Here is a 23374-nt window from a genome sequence, read left to right as displayed (position 1 = left end):
CACGTTCCCACCTGGTGGTTCTAGGATGGCTGCCAGTGGCTCCAGAGCTTTATCCTTCCAGATTCACATCCTTCAGGACACAGAAAGCTGCATTCTCCAAGGCTCAGACAGAAGTCTTGCAGTTAAATTCCCTTGGTCCTGATTGGCTTGTCTAGGGTCGGCGACTCATCCTCTAGCCAGTCAGAGTGGGAGTTGGGGATCCAGTGTGTGGATTGGCTTAGCCCGGGTCACGTGCTTCACCCCTGAAGCCTAGGAGTGAAGGCCAGTGAAGCCCCACATGAGGGCTGAGATTGGGCGGGAGGGGTGTCTCTATAAACAGTCGGGCTGTTGCCTCGACAGTGCTGGTGGTGAGAGAATGGATGGGGCAGGGAGAGAGGGGGGGATGAGAACGGAAGCAGGGATACCATTTGGGAGGTTACTGAGGCGCAGGCAAGGAATCACGGTGGTTTAGGCAAGAGGGGGGGCAGTGGACATGGGGATGCTGGAAGCATTTTTTTTTTTCAATGCTGTGTAATTGGTTTATTAAATGGGCCGACTTTATTGGGAATGCAAACAGAATATGGCTTTATTTCTCTTCAACTGTGACATTCATATTTGTTCTGGTAGGCCAACCCTGGATCATCTCCCAGAAATACCCTACAGCTTTTCCAGGCATTTTCCAAGTAAAATAAAACAAAAACAGAAATAATTATTTTCAAGTATTCTAAAGTCCAGTTTAATATAAACCCAAATACCAACCTCTGGTCTACTTCAAAGTTCTCCTTTCCCTGTAGGTCAGGCCCGGCCTGAGACACCACAGACCAGAAGTTTGTTCTCTTTCTCTCCAGGTCCAAACTCCTTCCCTGCTTGCTTTGCAGCTTCAGGCTCCTCCAGAGTCAGGTGGCAGGGAGAGGGATGAAGAGAAGGCCAAAGTGTTCCACTTAGATGATGTCCTTTGTGGTCCTCTCTAGCCTTACAGGCATTCAGGAGCTTTTGTGAGTTCTTGGCAACCCCCTGCAAAGATCTCTAAACTTTCCTCCTGCATGAGTGGTGCCCTCTCTGGATGGTCCCTTGTGATGTCCCTTCAGGCTCTGCTTGAGCACACCGTGGGCCTTTTTTGCTCAAGTAGACTGACTTCTTGGGGAAAGCCTTTTTATGAAGGCTCTAAGCTAGCTATCCCCTCGCCCCACCTCTATGTCCATTTGGCCCATGAAAAATCATTATGCATCTTGGTCCTGCCAAGCTTGGGAGGAGCAGGCCACTCTACTGCTGTCCTCTGTGTTCAGACAGCCATTATAGGCCAAACTGTGGGAACCTGTGTCTGATTTTCCCAGGGCTCTGTTCATTGCACACTTCCAGGGGGCACCATCTGCATGTACTCTGGAATTATGCACTTAATGGAGCAGATCTGAGTTCTCATAAATCTCTCATACTGTTTTCCAGAACAGTGCAAGGCAGACCTATGAAGTTTGCAGCTCAGCAAGCATGCAGCTGGGGGGCCAAGATGCTGCATCCCTCTTCTGCAAACCACTCTGATCTCTCTGAGCAGTTTCCTTGCTGCTTTTTTTTGCCACTGTGCTCCCCGATGCTGTTTTTTTGTTTTGTTTTGTTTTTTTGTTTTTTCTAAGAAACGCCTTTTCTCCAGTGAATTCTCTTACAAGGGCTGGAAGCAGCAGGTGGTTTCTGAGCCAGTCTGACCTTAGCTTAGCAATTTCTGCATAAATAAATGCTCAGTTTTCAGCTCTGGGGTCTCAGTGTAAATCCCGAGATAAAGGAAAAGCCTCACTTCACATGACATTGTGGTAGAGAAACCCTTTGTTCAAAGAAAAGCTCGCAGGAAAGTCCAATGTAAAAAGCAGACAGACCTGGTGTTACATGATGGATGAGGAGGGGAATAAGGGCAGGTGCTCAAGGCTGCCTCCTGGGTATAGTTCAAGAATCACTGTGCCTGGGAAAGCCAACTGTGGTGTCCCTGCCAAGGAGAGTTTCCCGCTTTTTACAGTTCTGCAGCGTTTGGCTTGTTCATGACTTTTTGGTGAAAATGACAGTCCATGCAAGTCATGTGGGAACGAAAATAATCTCGGCGCTGCCCATTTCTGCTGCAGATGACCACCCGTCCAGCCGAGAAAATGGGCTCCTTTTCAGTGCACAGTTCCTCCTGGGCTCCTGACACTGACCTAGAAGCTTTTGCACAAACTTGCTTGGTGGGTACCTTTTTTCCGTGAATGAAAAGATCTGCCTCTGGCTCTGAAAATAGCACCTGGACAACCTGCAGAAATTTTTTGGTCATTTTGTTGTGGCTCTGTAGCTTAGGGCTTTGTTCCTTGCAGGAAAATCAGTGAGAATTTTTATTAAGGTTTTTTTCTGTAAAGGTTTTCTTCTTTGCACACAGTGCTTTGTGGGTTAGTCTTACTGCCTCTGTTTTTCCGGATGTTGGGTGAATTGCCTAGTTTCCCTGGGCCTCCGTTTCTCCGCCTGTAAAATTGGGGGAAGGGTGGAACCTCCACTCTGGCCTGTTGTGAGTCTTAATGTGAGCCTATGTGAAAGGTGCAGAGCGCCTGGCACTGAGCAAGCAACCAGCCCACGTCACGGATTGTGCGGGCTTCCTGTTGCTGCTGGAACAAATTACCATGAACCGGATGGAGCTTAAAACCGTCAAAGTTATTACCATATGGTTCTGTAGGTCAGACTTCAGAATTGGCTTCGTGGGGCTAAAATCAAGGTGTCAGCAAGGCTGTATTCCTTCTGGAGGTTTTAGGGGAGAATCCTCTCCTGGCCCTTTCCAGCTTCTGGAGGCTGCCCACGTTCCGTGGCTCATGGCTGCAGCACCCTGACCTTTGCTTCCATCTTCACATCCCCTTCTTTGCCTCTGTCCCCCCTGCCTCCCTCCTATAAGTATCCCTGTGTTTACCCTGGGCCCATTCAGATAATCTAGAGTAATCTCTCCATGTCAACATCCTTCACTTAATCACATCTGCCAAATCCCTTTGTCACATAAGATAATATTTTCACAGGTTCCAGGGATGAGGGCATGGATAATCTTTAGGGAACCATCATTCTGCCTACCACACTGATTTCTTTCAAAAACTATCTTTTAAGGGGCGTCTGGATGGCTCAGTCAGTTAAGCGTCAAACTTTTGGTTTTGGCTCAGGTCATGGTCTCAGGGTCGTGAGATCAGCCCCGTGGGGGCTCCACACTCAGCACAGGAGTCTGCTTCAGACTCTCTCACCCATGTTCTCTCTCTCTCTTTCAAATAAATAATAAATAAATCTTAAACAAAATAAAAATTATCTTTTAAGTATCCACAGTGTGCCAGACCCTTTGCTTTGCACTGGGCATAAAAAATGAATAAAATACAAGGCTTATACCAAAATAGATAAATGATACTGATGATAGTAGTGATAATTATGGCAGTCAACATTTACTATTTACTATACGTGAGGTGTTATGCTGGGCACTTTAGGTGAATAATCTTGCCGAAGCGCCATCATAGCATGAAGGAAAGGTTTTATTCCCATTTTGAAGATAAGATCACTGAAGCTTAGCAAGCTTAAGTACTATCTTTAAAAGTCACCTAGCTAGTGACATGAGCCCAGGTCTGTCTGATTCTCAGCTCCTACAATTAATTACTGGATTCTATGCCGACCCTGGAAGGGTGGATGGGTAGAACTGTGGCTCTCTTCCTAATAAAGGTTGACAGGTAGCTCCAATTCAGCACCAGTAGGCAGAGCTCCCAGGGGAGGCTAATTCTACATCTCTCTCTCCCATCCTGATCATGGTCCAAAGCTGCAAGTTCATGGCCCTGACCATTGGGCAGATGTTGGTTGTCTTCAAGAGAATCTAATAGCATGTGTTCATCATCCCACTGAACTGATCCTTCCCAAGACCATTTATCGTTGTGCTAATGGGGTCCTGCTTTAAGCTGAGGCAGTGTATGAACAGCAGAGCCCAGCAAAGTTCCTCTTTAAGGATTAATATAGAAACCACCTAGTGATTTTAAAGGACAAAAAGAAGGTACATTCAAGTGAATCTGAGGGGAAGCATTTGAATATTAAAGGCCACATTCTTCTTTTTTTTTTATAGGTAAATTACTTTATTTTTATTTTTTTAAATTTTATTTTATTATGTTAGTCACCATACAATACATCATTAGTTTTTGATGTAGTGATCCATGATTCATTGTTTGCGTATAACACCCAGTGCTCCATTCAATCCGTGCCCTCTTTAATACCCATCACCAGGCTAACCCGTCCCCCACCCCCCTCCCCTTTTGAACCCTCAGTTTGTTTTTCAGAGTCCATAGTCTCTCATGGTTCATCTCTCCCTCCGATTTTTCCTTCATTTTTCCCTTCCTTCTCCTAATGTCCTCCATGCTATTCTTTATGTTCCACAAATAAGGGAAACCATATGATAATTGACTTTCTCTGCTTGACTTATTTCACTTAGCATAATCTCCTCCAGTCCCATCCATGTTGATGTAAAAGTTGGGTATTCATCCTTTCTGATGGCTGAGTAATATTCCATAAGGCCACATTATTCTTGATCTTTGCCAGAATTTCCTTCCATGGAAATGGAACTTTTACATGAAGGGCAAAGGTAGGGGGAAGGTTGGCCCTCAGGCTACGTGGCGTTATAATGAGACTAACCCACCTGCTGGGTGCTGGGATGACCAGCAGCCACTCACCTGGGCCATGTAGGACAGGGAGAGGAGGGAGAAGTTTCCAGAGGCGCCACCCAGAGTCTAGGATGGGCTGAAGTGTGCAAGGAAGAGCAGATGCCTCCTCTGCTTTGAGCAGAGGCTGTACAGCTATGAACGTTTCCTGGCTTCTTTCCTGCTGGAGGGGCAGGCTGTTTGGGGCAGGGTTTGCATTTCTACCTTTTTGTTTCCTCCTGGCACAACTTCTCTTTCTCTACTCCCTTGCCTACATCCCTGAGCTGAGGAGACATTACATTGTAGACGTGTTCACAGATGTGTCTGGTAGACTGGCTGGCTAGCAGAAAAATGTTTGTTAAATTATGGCAGATATAGTAAGAGCATCCACACATTCTGACTTTTTCAAACAGTCTTGATTTTAAGTAATTATTTTTCAATAATGACAACTGATTAAATCAGTTCGATGTGGGATTAAATTTTTGACCATTTGTAAGACTACATCTATAAAATCCACAAATCAGACAACTCAATGATGTGCTGTAGCTGTGTTTTTAACTTTCCTTCCTGTCTTTCTCGCCCTCTTTCTCCCTCCCCTCCTTTTTCCTTCCCTTCCCCCCTTCTTTCTTTCACTACCTATAGACAGACATTGAGACAGACATTGGGCTCAGAACTTGTGATACAAAGATGAATAATTACTGGTTCCAGACTGCCAGGGATTTATGGTCCAGTAAAGGGATTCGTTCATTTTAGCCAACAGATATTTATTGAGCCTCTATGATGTAACAGACACCAATCTAAGTGCTGAGATGAAGCAAGGAACAAAATGCACTAGATGTTACTCTAGATACTCTAGATGTTTAGATTCCAGTGGGGATGACACATAGTAAATAAGCAAATAAGAACAGAAGACAATTTCAGCTGGTGATACAGTTTCAGCTGTGAAGGAAACAGAGTGAGGCTGTGGGCGGCTGAGTGACTGCTGGGGGACTAGCCTTTCTGCAGGGAGGAATCTCTGAGGAGGTGATGTGGAGCAGAGCCCTGAGCATTGACAAGAAGCTACCCTGCAAGGATCTGGGCAAGAATGTTCCAGCCAGAGGGGACAGCAAATGCAAAGTCCCAGAGGTGGGAACTAACTCAGAAAAACTGGAAGACTGGGTGTGGCTGCTGGAGGGTGTTGATGGGGAACTGAGGTTGAGGGGGCAGGTAGGCAGTGGCCAAAACGTGGAGAACTAAGAGAAGGAGTTTGGATGCTCTTTGGGGTGTAATGGGAATCCTCTGGAGGCCTTTAAGCAGCGGGGAGTGGTGGAGTTAACTTTGGTTTTTAGAAAGAAGTCACGCTGGCTGCTGTGTGGTGAATGGGCTGGCTGGGTAGGACACGGTTGTGCAGCTTGGACCCTTGGACAGGGGAGGGGGGTTGTTGGGGTGAGGGTGGGGAGAAGTGGTGGAAATCAGGATCCACTCGGAAGAGTTGGCTGGATTGGCTGCTGGATTGACAGACGTGGCCAGGGCAGAGCAGAACCATTATCAACTCTGGACTTTTTGGCTGAACTTCTGGGTGTATGAAAGGCAGTGCCTCTCACTGAGATGGGGAAGTCTGGGGAAGAGGCAGCTTCAGGGTATGTGTATGGGTGAAAACAAGATTTTTATTTAAATTATGTTCGTGTTAAATTTGAGAGGCTAATTGGACATCTAAGTGGAGAAATTGGGTAGACAGTTAAATCTACAAGTTCTGGGAAAAGGTCAGGGCGGGGGATGAAAATGTAGAAATCATCCGTCAGATGAACAAGGAGTGAAGCAAAATGTGGGAGGTGTACGTTTGGCTTTAGAAGGACATCATTTTTGCTTTAGAAAATGTGGCGATCTAAATTATGTCAATGTTGGGGAAGGAAGGAAGCAATATTCACTGAGTGTTGACTGTATGCCAAGCACCATGCTGGCTGCTTCGCATATAGTATATTTCACAGGGCATAAGGCTCGAGAAGCATCCCCAGTGCACTGCATAGGATTACCCATCCTGGAACCAGATCACTAGATTCAAATCCCAGCCCTGCCTCTTACTAGATGTGTGTTCTTGGGCGAGTTAATTTAGTCCTGTGCTTTGTTTGCTCATCTGTAAAATGGGATAATACTAGTACCCAGTTCATAGAGTTATTTTGATGTTTGGATGAGTTAATACGGGTAAAGTACCTGGAGTAGTGCTTGGTACGTAATAAGCACTCAATAAATGATAGTGATTTTAATGTTAGTATTATATTTACTCTGTATGGTTTAGAATCTTGTTTTGACTTGTTTATTAGTCAGTATATAGGAGGCTTGGGTTCTGTTCCTGGTTTTTGCCATGATTCCATTTTATGAGCAATTCCTCTACTGTAATATATATTAAAATCTGTTTCTGTTCCTATTGCTATATAACAAACCACGCCAACTTACCGGCATAAAGCAAGCATTTTGTTATACTCATAGATTCTGTGGTTTAGGAAATCAGGCAGGACACATTAGTGATGGCTTATCTCTGCTCCCTGATGTCTGGGGGCCCTCACATGGGAACACTTGAAGGCTATGAATATTGATGACTAGTGGGGAGCAGGAGGGGTCTGGGATCAACTGGGGTCATCCTCATGTGATGGCAGTTATGGCTGACTCTCAGCTGAGATCTTAGTTTGGCTGTTGGCCAGAGCACCCACCCAGGACCATGCCATGTAGCCTCTCTGTATGGCCTAGTTTGGGCTTCCTCATAGCATGGGTTCTAAGAGTGAGTGTCCTAAGAGAACCAGGAAGAAGCAGTGTGGTCTTTTATGGAAGCTTTGGAGGTCACACAATGCCACTTTTGCCTTAGTCAGAAGCCTGTCCAGATTCAAGGAGAGGGAGCATATAGATTCCATCTTATGGGAGGAATATCAGAGTCTCATGGTGAGGAGAGCATGCAGGACTGGAGATGTTGTGGCCAGTTTTGGAAAAAATACAGTCTGTCTTGAGGCTTAGCCAGGAGGTCAATTATAAGGCCAATTGGCTTAAAGGATCCAGTGTACTTCTAAATTTTGGACGTGCTCTGAAGTGAGGGTCTCTTTTATTTATTAAAGGACTTGACTGCTCTTGGTCTTTGTTGTATTGGAATTTCAGAACTGGTAAGCTCTCCTTCATTTAAGAAACCCTGATGGAATACTGACTCTGTAGGACCCTGAGCTAATTGCTGTGGGGGAAAATCGAGGTGCTACAAGGAACCTACAAGCCAAAAGGTGAAGATGAGTACATTTGGCTTTCAATTAACTAGTCTCTGGAGAGGAAGAAAACCAGTGACAATCCCTAATGATAGTTACAATAAAACTAGTCAAAACAAGACACAAAATGAATTTAGTACAAATGTTTTCAGTTAGCATTGTATTCAACGTTCAGGAACACATTTCCCATCCTATAGACCTTATCTAATGAATTAATTATTATCACAACTAGTGATTATTAAATACTCACTACAGCCATTCAATACAATAAGCACCTTATGGGTAAGATACCATTTAATTTGCAGTGTAATCCCCTGAGGCAGATTACTGTTTCCATTTTATAGATAAGGGAGAGTAGTAGAGTAGTAGTTTAAGTGACACAAAGTTGGTATTGGTGCCTAGATCTTCTCCTCCCACAGTTCATGCTGAAAGTAACAGGGCAAGTTAGTACAAAGCTTGGACTAGAACCCAAGTTCTGGATATTCCCTTTGGTGTTCTTTCTTCCAGATTCATGGTTTCCATCCATGTTCCACGAATCTTCTGCGTCCCAAGAGGTCTTGGAATGAGTGTAGAGATTGAGAAGGAGGCAAAGCTCATATGATTTTGGGCCCCTCCTCTAAATAAGCCAGCCAAAGCTTGCTTTGAGATGATATTATAGTGTGTTATACTATACTACATTATATTATATATAATGCAATGTGATATATAATAATAGCAATATGTATTTCATATTTAATATGTTATGTTTGTACTACAGAATCCAATATCCAATATCCAATATCCAAGAGTAGTGTGGAATAGACAGAGGTGTTCAGACTTTTAGAACAAAATCCTCCCTTCAAATGAAATTTTACATCTGTGTCTGTTATCCATATAATTTTCACTTAAAGTTTGAATTTCATTCAGTCCAACTGAATTTACACTCAAAATTCAAACGTTCAGAACAAAACTCGTTCATTTGAAGGAAGTTCAGTTTGATTCAGATCTTATGTCTGTTTGGTTTACCTGACCGACTCCTTCCTTCAAATGGAGTTTTACCTCTATAGCTATAATTTCCACTTAAAGTTTGAATTTTATTCTGTTCAATTGACTTTCTACTTGAAATTCAAACTTTTAGAACAAAGCCTTTCCTTGAAATGGAAGGGTTTTGTTTGAAAAGTTTGAACACCTCTGGTCTATTCCACATCCCTCTTGGTTATTTGTAGGTTACAGATTTGGCCCATGAGTGGTACCACTGTCATTAACCTAATTTCAGGCTCAAGATCTCAGTCGCTAGCTAAAGTCTTTTCTGCTGACAAGATCTGCATTACCGTCTGCTGTAGAATATAAGCACAAATCCATAAAACTAAAAGTCATAGAAGGGGGAGAGAGGGTTTATTCCATTTTTAAGAATTTTGGTTTGATTTGGATCTTATGGGTTATCCTGACTGATTTATTTAGTATGTAAATATGTCCCAGAGAGTGATCATACCATGATCTTTGTTTTCAGTTTACTTTTTCATATCAAGTTTTTTTGATGGAAATTGATGAAAAAAATAACCTTGAAGTATGATAACCATCCTCTTTAGCAGACTGCAGAGTTTGATAGATGTATCCAGCAATTGTTCATTTGTGATGAAAGGAAATTTGAATTTTCTGGCACAAGAACATTTTTTTTTAGCTCATGTCCAAATTGTAGAGTGGTCATAAACTTGACAGAACTGAAGCAGGCCTTAAAAGGTAGGGCCGCTATGTACAGTTGTGCAGGTTGTGTATTGTACAATTGTGAACGGATCCCTTGGAGGTTGTGCAATGTGGAAGTCCTGTCAGGAGGTCATGGATTCAGCCTCTGTTGATTCGTAAGCACGGGAGGGCTTGATGGCAGGCTTCAAGGCGGTAAGAATAAGAAGATATTATGTGGTGTCATTTCCAAAGGCGTGCCTTTCTGTACCTTCAGGGCTTTCAGATAAGGGTATTTCTGGTGAGTGCCTAGCAATGAAAAAGGAGTTGGTTTGAGATAAGGTGCAGCTGGACTTAAATGGAAGATCCTGGGGAAAGATGTAGTTCACCTTCATGTCGATAACTAAAAGGTGGCTGATTTGTTTTGGGGTATACCTGAAAAGCAGGTGTCTCCCTTCAACTTTTGGTCTCTGCTCTCACTGGGTGAAATCCAGTCCTGAACACCAAAGATTGCGATTTGGGATTATGGCAGGATTTATTAGTACCCAATTGAGAAATTGAGGTTAAATTTTCAAATGAATACAGGATCGCGGTTTGAGCTGCTCTTTCAGAGAATTTCTTGTAACAGAACATGAAGGCAGTGGAGAGTCTTGATGGGTTTTAGAGTTAGACGGACACTGGGCCTGTATCCTGGGGTTACCACTTGCCTTGGTAACCCTTATATCCTCTAGCTGAGGGTGTTAGATGACTAGTTGATATTTAGCACCCCCTTTAGGTAAAGAAAAATTATATTATCGATTTTTGGTATAATTTGTAATTATTACACAATAAACCTCTTCCTTGGCTTTATGTATTCATTCAAAGTATTTATCAAATGCCTACCATGTGCCAGGTGCTGGGCTAGGCACTGGGTGTATAAAAGTGAACCAGATGAGCAAGGTCTCTGCCCTTGGAGTTGATAGTCTAGTGGTGCAGGTGCCGAGGAAGATGTCTAATCAACAGTAAACCAGCAAATAATATTACTACCTGCAAAGGTAGAGACAAAAGGAGAGGGGCTCCTCAGAGTGGTCAGGAAAGACCTCCGTGAGGTGGTAACGTTTAAACGGAGCCCCAAAGGATGGGTGGAAGTCAGCCATGGGGAGAATGGGGGGAAGAAGACCCTGTGTAAAGTGAAGGAAAGCTGGGATGCAGGGCATGGGGGTGGGGTCGAGGGTGGAGGGACAAAACTGGAGAAGTGGGCGGAGGTCTGTTGTCAAGCCTTGGGGGCCAGAGTAGGGGGCTTGCATTTTATCCTAGATGCAATGGTGGGAGCTCTGAAAGGTTTGAGGAAGGGAGGTGATAGGATTTATGTTTGAAAATGTTTTCTGACTTCTGGGCAGAGAATGGCTGGGGGTGGGGTGAGCGTGGACGTGGCAGGACCTGTGAGGCGCTATGGCTGGAGTTTCACAGAGAGGTGGTGGCCTGGGCGGATGGTGGGGGTAGGGAGAAGGAGGGTCAGGGCTCCTTCTAGGTCTGTTTGGAAGTAGAAATGACAGAATTCTGGGAGGGAGGGAGGAACAGGGAGGCTGAAGTGAGGTTGCCTCTGAGAGTCTGGCCGTTTGGCTTGAGCAAACTGGGTGGATGTTAATACCATCCTGGGAGAGGAACCTTCTTTTTTGGTCAGTTGGCGATCAAGCACAATTTGGACATACTAAGTGTGAGGCGCAATTGAGATCTGCCAGTGAAACTAAACCATTGGTATTTGCGTGTATGAAGCAGGCAGTCAGAGCTGTGTTTTCAGGAGTAGAAATTTATTCTTGGAAGAAAGAGTCTCCCCTCCCCCGACAGTCCAGGACAGTTTTCCCAGGGGGCCCTGTCCTTCCAAATGTTTCTCTCTCTTTTCTGATCCCAGCTCCCACCAGTGCCCATTGAGATGCCGCTATTTGGGTGAGGGGCTTCTCCAGCTACTGCACCAAGGCCTGGACCTTGGCCTTGAGCATTGCAAAGCCCACGCTCTCTCGGCATACACACCGAGGAAGGTTGGTCCCTTGGGTAGTGGCTACACGGTCCTCATGTGTAGTCCATGAGGATGACTTTGAGATTGTTTTCATTAAATACTTGGTTCTTGTTCTGGTTGTAAGTGGCCCAGACGTTATGGCGATGGCCATGGTGACCCAGGTATCAGTATCCCTGTAACCCAAGTAGCCAGCAGAGCTCCCTTGTTCTCTGCAGCAGGGGGCTCTGGCCACCTCCAGTGCTGGCGTGGCTTGTCACCTGGGATGCAGCATGCCTGTAGCTCCTGTGGCTTTTGCACACTGATCCGTGAGTGGCCTCCTGCTGGCCTCTGGCTGCCGCTTCCCTGGGCATAAAGATCTGGCAGTCATCAGCAAGTGGGTGACATTTAAAACCTTGGCCCTGAAATAGATTAGTCTTGGAGAGAATGCAGAGAAGAAAGGGTGCAGGATGAGCCCCACGAAAGTCCAATATTTACAAATTTTTAGGAAGAGGAATCTGGAGAATGGATTTAAAAAGACCTAACCAGGGAGGGTGCCTGGGGGGTTCAGTTGGTGAAGCATCTGACTCTTGATTTCAGCTCAGGTCGTGATCTCAGGGTCGTGAGATAGAGCCCTGTGTCGGGCTCTGCATTGAGCATGGAGCCTGCTTAAGATTCTCTTTCTTTCCCTCTCCCTCTGCCCTTCCCCTGCTTGCATGGGTGTGCTTTCTCTCTCTGTCTCTCAAAAACAAAAACAAAAACAAACACAAACAAGCAAACAAACCCACAAGACCTAACCAGGGAGAATGGAGGAAAATCTTGGGAATGTGGTGTCAAGAAGCCAATGGGAGCGTTTTAAGAAGGAGCAAGGCCTGGGGTGCCTGGGTGGCTCAGTCGGTTAAGCATCTGCCTTTGGCTCAGGTCATGATCTCGGGGTCCTGGGATCGAGCTCCACATCGGGCTCCCTGCTCAGCGGGGAGCATGCTTCTCACTCTCCTCCCTGCTTGTGCTCTCTCTCCCTATCTCTCTCTCTCAAATAAATACATAAATAAAATCTTAAAAAAAAAAAAAGGAGCAAAGCCTTCTATGTGGGGTGCTGTGGGAGGCCAAGTTGGATGCAGCCATGTTGGTGGGCACAGGATCTGGCAAGGTGGAGGCGGTGGGGGCCTTGGGAAGAGCAGCTGCGACAGGGTGCCAGAGGTTCAAGCCTGGTTGTTTTTATATTTATGATTGATATCACCCAGTGTCGTACTTACCTATGTTTTTGGCTGGTTGTGTTGGGTGGTTGATGGTTGTGTTCTTCCTGTCCCCCTGACATGGGATTGCCAGATAAAATGCAGGACACCCAGTTAAATGCGAATTTCAGAAAAACAATTTTTAAGTATAAGTATGTCCCAAATATTGCATGGGATATACTTACCTTAATTTAAAAAAATCTGAAATACAAATTTAACTCCCTGTCCTGCATTCTTTTTTTTTTTTTTTCTGAATCTTGCAGTGCACATTGAGTTGTATACTTTAACATGGTTAAAATGGTGACTTTTATGTGATGTGAATTTTAGCACACTCACAAATCTAGCAACCCTATCCTAGCTAGACGGTCATGTAGAAGCTACCCTATGGTCTGCTTCTGGGTTGAGTCACCAGGACCAGTAAGAAATGCCAACTTTGAGGGACCCTTTTTTTCTGGTGATAGCTAATACTTCTATTAAGTTCCCTTAGAGCACCTCACAGACTACTGAGCACATCGTAGGCACTCATCGAATGATAGAAGCTGCATTATGTGCTGTGGGGAACATTAGCCGACAATGATCCATGAACAGAAAGACACTACCCTGATACCTGTGAACCACTTAGAGAACATCAGGAAATGGACCTCATGTGGAAGTTTCCAGTGAATTAAGTGGTATGGCACTTTTGGCTGTGCTTGAGGAACCGAGTGCTAACTCCACGACGTACCTAATTTAGCCCTGTGACTAGGGAGCGAATGGCTTTGCTGGATTCAGCACCTCCCAGTTATAGCAGCTGAAATGCAACTGGCATCTGAGGGGCTATTAAAAATCTTTAAATGGCAGGGAACTCTTGGAAATGCCCTCAAATTCCAAGATAGCCCGGTTGTGTCATTTGCTATTTTAATTGGTTGTAAAGATTTCTGGGCCCTTTTTCCTCCTCCTTTCTATGAAGAGGAGGAATCATAACCACAAGACTGTATTTCAAATGACCTCTTCAGAGGCAACTTCAAATCAATTAAATACAGGTTGAATCCAAAGCGTATGACGCATTAAATATCAGCTAGGATTTTTTATGAGGATTATATTCCTTGCTTAAAAGCCGAGAACCCAAAAGTTAGGTTTAGCTATCTATGGAAAAATTTTTTTCCTCTTGTGGTTTTTCCCCTGAGCTTTGCTATTTACAAGGGCTGTTGTGTCCCTCGTTAACATTGTTTACATGGCAAGCTGAACGCTTTCATTTTACGCTATTTTATTGAGCCCTATGATGTGCCAATATTCGATAATTGGTTGTAGGTTTTTGGTTATAGGCTTCTGAGTCAGGACCTATGGCTCTTGTAACTGGGCAGTTCCTTGAATGGAAATATGTTTTTGATGACGGCTTAATTGCTGCTAACCCATCACATGGAGAGGTTGCCTGGGTAACAGGTGTGGGTCTGAGGATCTATAAGAAGTAACATGGAAGAGGAGTGAACTTTTGAAAACAGTGCCAGAGCATACTTCTTTCTGTACTCCCTTGTTTTATGAGCTGTTTCTTGGGGAGCAGGTTAAGGACCAGCATAGCAGCTTGGCAGATTTCCTCACGATCCAGGCAGGGATCTGTTTGCTCTCTGAGATTTTGGATGCCTTTTCTAGATCCTTGAGTGCTAGGCCTTTTCTGAATTACATGGGAGTGAAGGTGAAGGTTGCATCCACCTTTTTGCCTGGTGAGCTCTTGGACAGCAGGGTCCTCCTCCATCACCTTTGTGCTTGCTGGTGCCTGACGTGTGATAGACACGACCAATGTTTGTTGAATCCATTCCATGAATATTAATTGAGCTCTTATTATATGCTGTGCACTGGGATTGGGGCTCTGGGAGATTTAGAGGCAAAGGGCCCAGAGTAAGGGGGCATCTAGAGGAATTTACTCTCTAGCAGGAGGGATTACTAGTGAGAAAGGACTGCAGATATTTGGGGGGAGGAGCCTTGGTTTGGCTAGAAGGACCAGCCTACACTCAGCAGCTCATGGTTGGTTGGAAAGTTCCCCTGGAGGCTGGTTCAGCCCTAGGATTCCCCTGGCAGCAATGACTCTTGGCTTCGTCAGATCCCATTTGGTACCCCACACCGAGGAGTGCTGGTTTATTGAAGATTCCCTTCCCTATCTTTTTAGATCTGCCTCCCCAATTTTTCAGGAAGTCTGTTGATTCCTTGGAGACTTCACTAATTAGAGCTATTAATAGTATTTGCGAACACTTCTCAGTCTTCAGAGAAACGGACGGATACATTTGCTACATCACTGTGTGCCCACCCTCATGAGGAACAATGTGGGTATTCTTTTCCCTTTTAGGTTTCTCCCTTCCCCCCTCCTGAACTCACTCCCAGCCTCTGAAGGCTGCATTTGCAGCGAATCACGGAGATGTTGCTGATGGCAGCACCGATACTGAATTAGAAGAGCCACTTTAAGGGGGAAATTATCCAGAGGGTAATGCTGAAAGGCAAAGCCATTTTGTGGGGTGTTTTGTAGAAACCGTTTTCTGCCTTTGATGGATCTCATTCATTTTTGCGACTTAGTAGGCACAGTGAAGGAAGAGCCATCTAAAATTTTTTTTTTTCATCCAAGTTTTTTTTTTTTAATAGGAGGTTTTAGTGACTATGAAGCAAGCCAGGAGCACCGGGCGGCTACACTGGAGGGCAGGTGGCTGAGGCTGCATGCAAAGCACAGTGTACCGGGGCGTGGAGACTCCATCTCAGTGACCTCAGGACAAGGCACAATGAGGGTACAGCTCATTCTACATAAACAGTTCGTTCTTAAAGATTGTAAATATAAACCACCGCCCATTTTAGTCGTACACACAGCTTGCCATTCCCATGCAGTCCCCAGCAAATCCTTCTGTAAAGTAGACGCTATCTTGCAGACGGATTGCCATGTACAATTTCAGGTGTGTGTACAGTCAGATACACCTTAATATCTCCATGACGTCTGTCCGGACAGCTGTTTCGGTGCAGGGGGACAGGGCAGCTGGCTGTGTGGAACCGAGCTGAAGAAGGAAGCTGTAGGTTTAGAGAGGCAGCAATCCCCATGGCTGTTCGATTTCCCAGCGGCATCTAGCAGCCTGGATATGGTCTCTGAGCAGAGAGAAGGGGGTGTCTCCAGGTGTCTCCAGGAAAGGCCAGAAAGAGAGGGAGTAGAGTCTGTGAGCTGGAGAGTAAAGGGTTGAACGTGGAATCTAAGCTGGGCAGGGAGGGAAGAAAACACAGTAGGGGCATGAGAGAGTGAGAAGTGGGGGCAGGATGTGTTGTGGGGGTACTTCCCGGGAGAGAGCCAGGGGGATAGGATGCTCCAGTCTGAAGTGGATTTCTTTACCGGCATATTTCTGAGGCAGGGACATTTCTTGTGATGATGGGGTTTGGGATGTGGCCATAGCAGGAGGCAGTTGTACTGGAAATCATTGGTGCCCCACCAGCTCTTCCAGAACGCTCTTCCTGGCCCTGTGCACCCCTCCTACAGAGTCTGTGTGCTTCTCCCCTTGTAGCTCGTCTCTACAAAGAGTCCCTTTTCAGAAGAATTTCCTTGGTCTACTGGCGTCTCCTACCAGGATGCTCCTGGGCATTTATGTCCCTCCGGGGTTGTCTGTAGCCAGTGATTGACTGGGGGAAAGAAGAAGAGCCTAGCTCCCTGGCCCCAAGGTGGGACAAACTTGGAGAAGTTATCTATACTGCAGAGCTCCCATGGGCTCAGGGGACAGGGCTTCAGTTGGAATCCACTCTTACTTGGTTTCCTGCCCTTCCCCTCCCTGCTTCCCCACTCCCTTATGGGCTTCTCCTGGAAGCACTTCCTAATAAACTGTTTGCAAACCAGTCTTCATCTTGGGATCTGCTTCTGGGGAACCCAGCCTGAGTCACTGGTTGAAGTGGGTTGGAGATGATGGTAATCAAGGAAATGGGAAGTTTGGGTATTGGATGGATTGTCCTTGGAACAGCTGAAATAACTCAGGAGGCAAGCAGGACCTGGACGGAAGCTTCAGGGCATCAAGGAGAGAAGTGGCTCTACCACAGACAGCCATGGGAAGAGGAGGAAGTGGAGAAGCCAGAGGGTTTGGGTCTCAGAGGAACAGGGATTGGGACGCAAGAGTGTGGAGTGTTATTTTTCTGGGACAGGGTGGCCCTGACATTGTGGATGAGGGAGATTGAACAGCCTCTACCTGAATGCCACACTCAGAGGACAGTGTCGTCAGGGGAAGCCCAGGTGTCACTGAAGAAGGTGGAGGAAAGCTCCCTGAAGATGCTGAGAAAGTTTTTTTTTTTTTAAATGTTTTATTTATTTATTCATGAGAGTCAGAGAGAGAGAGAGAGAGAGAGGCAGAGGCAGAGGGAGAAGCAGGCTCCCCACTTAGCAGGGAGCCCGATGCGGGACTCGATCCAGGACCCTGGGATCATGACCTGAGCCGAAGGCAGACGCTTAACCATCTGAGCCACCCAGGCGCCCGATGCTGAGAAAGTTGGGGAGGTCTTCAGTCTGGTGGACCTGAGGTGTCTTTGGAAAGGTTTGGGATGGGGAGGGCAGGTTGGGTCAGAGCAGAGGAAGCAGAGATCGAAGAGGGATTAAAGCTACATTGAGGGGAATCAAAGCTATAGGGAAACCTACATCCACTGGTGTCCCTGGCCTTGCGCTTCTCAAAAGAATTTGTCCCTTGAGCTTTCTGGTGGATGGTGGTTTGGCAGCCTGGACACTGAGTGTGGAGTTTGCACAGAGTTGTCATGTATTTGTTGAATAAATGAATAAAGGGCACATAAAGTTTCTAAATGCCCCTCCCTTTTCATTACTGTAAAACATTAGTGTCCTGATCACCTCTGTATTTTATGCTCTGATAAATATGGAATTTATCAAAGTACCTCTAGCTGCTTCTGTCACCATCATTGGGTGGGATGCAGTGAACAGATTTCCTCAGGTTAGGGAATGAGGCATTTCACTGGTTTATGGGCTTAAGTCATAGGATTTTTCTGCCGAATGGGTTAACATGAGCTTTTCTGTTTTGCTTTCTACTGTGAATCTGTAAAAAGAATTGGTTCGATTGGTACAACCGCTTGTGATCTGTGTGCTTGAGATAACTGATACCCAAGGGAGTTGGCTGGGGTCAGAGGGCAGCATGTGGAGGGTGGGCCAGGGGGGCTGGGGAAGGAAGATGGGCCCTAAGCACATGGGACATTGGAGGCCATGTAAACAGCTGTGGGAATAATTGTGGGGTTTTAAGCAGGAGCAGGATTAGAATTTTAGAAGGATCCCCTGGCTCTAACCTGCTTGGGAAAGGTCCCCTTTGTGGAGCCCAGTGAGGAGAGGTAACTGCTTTTGACAAAACACCTGGGAGAGGCAAACCTCTGTCTGGAAGGCATGAGTCCTGACAATGGGATTTAAAACACTTGGCCCCAGGGTAAAGGAGATATTTTGGGAACTACAGCTGCTTATATTATTTTTAATCCAAAAGGTAGGGGAAAAAGAAAAAAATCTTTTTTTTTTTTTTAAGAGCTCTAGTTAATTTAAATTATGGAGGAAAAAACCTAGAGCAAGAGACAAAATATGTTATTCAGGAAGCATTTTGGAACTAGACAACAGAACCCCAGCCGTGGCTGTGTGCCTTCAGGCCTTGATGATAGAGTCATGACAGAGGGGTCCATCTCACCAGCTTGGTGGGGTGTGGGGCCTGTTGGGAAAACCACAAGGTAGGGAGCCCCAGATCTTGGAAGAGGAGCAAGGCAGTGGGAAATGCCAGGGCTGTTCCGACCAGCTCAGCACGGACGAGGAGGAGCCCTGGTCCTGGGCTCTTTCTCGTCTTCCCTAGGAGTTGAACAAATCATGAAGAGCTCTCCTTAGACTATTTTACTGTCTGAGAACTTTAACACCCCGACTCTGGTTGTCTCTCTGTGGGAAGAAAATACTACAGTACTGGGGCAGCTCACACTACCAGATTCAATGAATTCTGCAGTCAGATTTTCTGTTGGGCAAGTGTGTGAAATTGGTATCATAAATGCTGGTAACTTTGTGGATGGATGCATGAATGAATTCAGGAATGGAGCAAATTATAAGTAGGAGCAACTCAGTTGTAGTCAGTGTGCTAAGCTCCATACTGAGACATAAAGAGAGCATAGAGGAAGGACATCTGATTATGCTGGGGGGTGGGCAGTCAGGGAGGACTTCCTGGAGGTGGTGATGCATGAAGTGAGTTTTGAAGTAGGAGCTGTTATGGACCAGATAAAGAGTGGGGGAATAAAGGTATCTGGGAAGCAAGAAGGCCCAGAGGGTGGCATCAGCAGGTGGCTCAGCATGCAAGGGTCAGGGTGCTGCTGGGTTTGGCGGGGTCAAAGGTTGTATGTGAGGGACGTGGCAGCAGGTGAGGCTGGGGAGACGAGCAGGCGCCAGGTCCTGGAAGGAGCCTGCACTTTACTGAAGCACTGTGGTGCCTTCAGAGGAGCTCAAGTATGAGGCGGCTGTGTTCAGAGTCACACCTGGGAGAGCGCCACCTGGCTGCGATGTGGAGGATGGATTCGAAGAGGCAGGACTGGGGGCTTTCGAAGTGATTCTGGTAAGAGAAGACAAGGTCTGCCCTAAAGAGCGAGGCGGGGACAGATGTGAGTCAAGGTGGCAGCATGTTCTCAGCTCCTTCCTCCTCCCCATTCAGCCTGGTTTCCTCTTGTCTTGGCTCTCTGTCTCTAAAGGGTCCCAGACGTTTCCTGATGCCTTGGTCTCTTCTATCTGGGCGCAAAGCCTGGTGTTTTAAGAGGGCTAGGGGAGAGAAATCCCTGAACCCAAAGGGAGAGCCTTTTCTGTGGTGGCCTTTTGGGGACATGCATGGCTTGCTCACTTAGTGTGTGTAGACTGTCCCTGCGTTCTTATCAGGACCAGCTCGATCACCTTTAAGGTACAGCCATCAGACGGAAGCTGGAAGAACAAGATCCGGCTGTTGGGATATGTGGAATCAGAGGGAGCTCGCACATTCTCTCTGCTCTTCTCAGAGGACGGTCATGGTAAAACCAGCTGCTATGAGGCTCCTCAGCATTCCTTCCTTCTTCCCGACACCCACCCTCTGCACTTGCCTCAAGTCCACATACACCTGGGGAAGCGGTTTGGGGATTCCAGGCTCAGCGTTCACCTGGAGCTCTCTGGAAGCTCTGAGCTGCCGATGCAGGTGGCCCTGGACCCGTACCAGGCCTGGGAGGGCTGCGGGGAGGGCAGGAGTTCTCTGCTTCTCGCCGGTGTGTTGCAATCAGTTGTACCTTGCCTGGGTCAATGGGCAGAGTCACATTGCTGTGTGACAGGCACCTCTGAGGAGGGCTGCCTTTCAGGTTTCCAAGAAACCGAGGCCTGTGGATGTCATTGTTTCAAGTGATGGGGAGGAGTGGAGGCACCTGGGGCTAGATGTCTGAAGGTGGGTCCAAGGATGCCACTGCCCCAGGCCTTCGTGCCTCACCTGTCAAGGGGGATAGATACTGACTAGTGCTCTCCACACCGGGTTTCGTGACGATGCACTAGGTTCATGCATGTGTAAATCCTCGTCGGCCCTCCCACGGACTCTGAAGGTATCGGTGGGTCCTATTCATTTCCGTATCCCCAGCGCCAAGCACGGTGCACGGCTGACTCCAGTGTTTGTTGACTGAGCGCAAGAATGGGCAGGAAGTACAGGGCACGGGAAAGCCTGAAAAATTCAAAACTACCTCGAACCTGTTCAACCACGAGGAAGCAGATTTCTGCACGTGCTCCCATATCTACCTGTGTTTAGGTAGAAGTGGAATGGGCGAATGCTTGTGAGGAAGCATTTTAAAATGAAAATTAACCGAAGGGATATTGCCCTTCCCGCCTTTCCCTTCTCATCAATTCTTGGCAGTGCGTTTGGTGCCAGATACTTTTCCGTGGGAGTTGTGAGGAATGATAGGTCATTACTTTCTATGCCCCATCCATTGATACATTTCGGATAAAAGGGCCCTTTCCACCAGGGGAATTGCTTTGTTTCCTATTCTTCTGTGCTTATGCTCCAGAAGAGAACTGACTTTGGAGTCAGATTATTCTCGTTTTAATCCCGGCTCCCCCACTTTCTGCCTCTTTGACCTCAGTTTAGCCATGGAATCTCTCTGGGTCTCAGTTTCTTTATCTGTGAAGCGGGGATATGCGGTGGCCATGACCATGCATGTGCCTTGCAGCCCTCCAACGGAGTCCTTACTATCCACCTTCTGCAGATAAGGAAACAGAGAAACTAAGTGGTCAACCAGACAGTGATGGCTTTGGGACTGAAACTCCAGTCTTTGCTCCTCGTGCTTTGGAAACTTGGGACTGGTGGATTCTATTCAGACTCTGCTCCCAGGGACAGTCTCTTAGCAAACAGGCATCAGGAACTGGTCTGAGAAAGACCTTTGTCAGGCCCAATTCTGCTCAGCCTCAGGAATGCTAGAAGCCCCGGAAACATCCATGATGCAAGTCAGTGAAGGAGACCCAGCTCCAGCTGACCTCTGAGCTCAAGGCCATCATTGGGCTTCCTCCTAGAATCTGTCACCTGACGCTGTGGGAGGATGTTCCCTAAGTAGGTTATCAAACCCCCAAAGCTGGGAGGGACTCTGACTTATCCCCACCATAGCACAGCGCCTCCTGCTCACTCGGCCACTACGTAAATGCTTGTTACTGAGGGTGGTGGTGATTCTGATGGGCCTTTTGTTTATAGTCTGAAGGAGTTAACAACAACAACAGAAAACAAACATTTGCTCTATGCCAGGCACTGTGCCAAGAAATGGAGATCCAACAATCAAAAGACAAGCTTTCAGACTCCCAGGGATTTCTAGGCTCGTGGGGAGACGGGCATGCCGGGTCTGCCTGGAGAGTCCAGGACGACTTCACAGAGGAGGCAGATATGAGCTCACACTGAGGAGGGTGAGAGTTTCCCAGGCAGGTGAAGGTGGGGCAGGGGCTGCTGGCCAAAGGAACATCCATGAATTGTGGAGGCATGAACAGAGCATTGCTGTGTTGGAGCGATGAGGTTGGTGGTCCTGGGAAGGGTGAGAGGCACAGGGGACTGAGATACAGCAGGGAGGGTGAAGGAGTGGGAAGTGTGGGGGCAAGGTTGAAAGAAAGCTGTCCTAGACAAGACGCACCTCAGTATCAACAGGGGCCGGTAGGAACCTGAGAGTCATGTTTTGGGGAAAGGATTAGCAAGAACATGATGCCCAGGGTGCTGATTCTGATTCTTAAATCTTTCAGTGAGAGATTCCAGACAGTTTTGTGTTCAGTGAGTTGGGAGGAAATCTAACATTTAATGATTTTATTTGCTAGAATCATGTCCAATAAAAGGCTGACGTTCCGCTTGGTTTTCAAAGAGAAAAGCTGATCTAGAGGCTCCAGGAGGAAAGGCAGATGTTTACAGATGTGGATTCCTCGAGGCGGCCACCCTTCTGGTCGGATGTCATCAGGATCATTGGTGTTCTGAACAGGGAAAGAGTGACCTTCCCGTGCTTTTATTTATCTTGAGTTTCCCAAGGCAGGGAGTGAGCAGTCCGCTCTCTTGAGTGGGATTGTTTGCCCCACTTAGGTAATTAGCTAATACCATCTCCTAAAACCTTATTTACACAACAGCCAGGCTCCACTGTGACAGAAGCCATAATAAACATTAGTGTACTAAAGGCAGAGCAAAATCAAATGCGTTGCTGTTCCTTGCTGCACAAGACAGAGTTCCGAAGTGCATGAGAGCATCACGTGTGCCACACGACCCTGCTCTTCCTGCCATTCTAGAAAAGCCTCCAGCTTCACATATTTATTTCCAAGGTAATGAAATTGACCTTCTCGAGACCAGGGACCTTTGAGAATCCAATATGTTCTCAAAACGAAGGGGAAATTTCTTTTCCAATGGCTTCTTACTGGAGGAAAATAGAAGAAAAATTCTGTCACTAAGGTCATCGCGTTTTCTACCTAGAAATGTGCTTAAAATCTATTTTATTATTCTTATGTTTTTCCAGGAAACCAAGTTACTTGGCATGAAACATCACTCATTGTTTCCTTCCCTCAGTCCAGTCACCTGTTCTTTTGTTTTTCACTTTGGTCGTCTTCTGAAACCCCAACTTTTTTTTTTACTATGTCTGAGTTTTGACTTGTCTGCCCGATAGCAAGCTTGCCCTTCTTCTTCCCTTTGTTTTGTGACCACGACCCAGGATGGAAGGGACTTCGAAACTCGTTAGACGTTCATCTCCTCTCTGCTCTTGGTATCCTCCAGTCCTCAGTACGTGGACAGAGTAGCTGGGCATCCATCTCTTATCTATTCCCTCTCTGAGTTGCACAACACGTCTGTTTTTCAAGTATGAAGGTTTGTCCTGCATCCTAGACATTGCTTAACCAAGGAAGCTTGAGAGAAGAGATGAATTATAAATCACGGCGACCTGACTTTCAAAACTGGACCCTTGTAGAGAAATATAAGAATTTTAAACTCAGTTACTACTACTTTTTTTTGAAATACCAGAACTCCTGGTGCTCCTTTTCTAAGAACTCAAGCAGGCACCTCGCAACTGGTCAGATCCCCTCACCGCCCGGCTTGGTGAGCCAGGTTTTCGTGCTCCCGTTTGAAAGCTGGCTTGAGAAAGACATCTGTGCTTTGTTTCTGACGCGTTCCGTGTCTTGTATTTATCAACAAACTCTCTCTCCCCCTGTCCCCCGCC

General features: G+C 46.4%; 1 protein-coding gene across 1 annotated transcript in view; it reads left to right on the top strand.

Annotated features, from left to right (window-relative positions):
* KCNK10 (potassium two pore domain channel subfamily K member 10) overlaps positions 1-23374 on the top strand; it is a 122432-nt gene that overhangs the window by 31383 nt on the left and 67675 nt on the right. The window lies entirely within an intron of this gene.

The sequence above is a fragment of the Mirounga angustirostris genome, unplaced genomic scaffold (genome assembly GCF_029215605.1).
Source record: "Mirounga angustirostris isolate CCGP_5_RB_7025 unplaced genomic scaffold, mMirAng1.0.hap1 SCAF_9, whole genome shotgun sequence".
Lineage (NCBI taxonomy): Eukaryota > Metazoa > Chordata > Mammalia > Carnivora > Phocidae > Mirounga > Mirounga angustirostris.
Note: the sequence above shows the minus strand (reverse complement) of the source record. Positions and strands in the feature narration are given on the sequence as shown.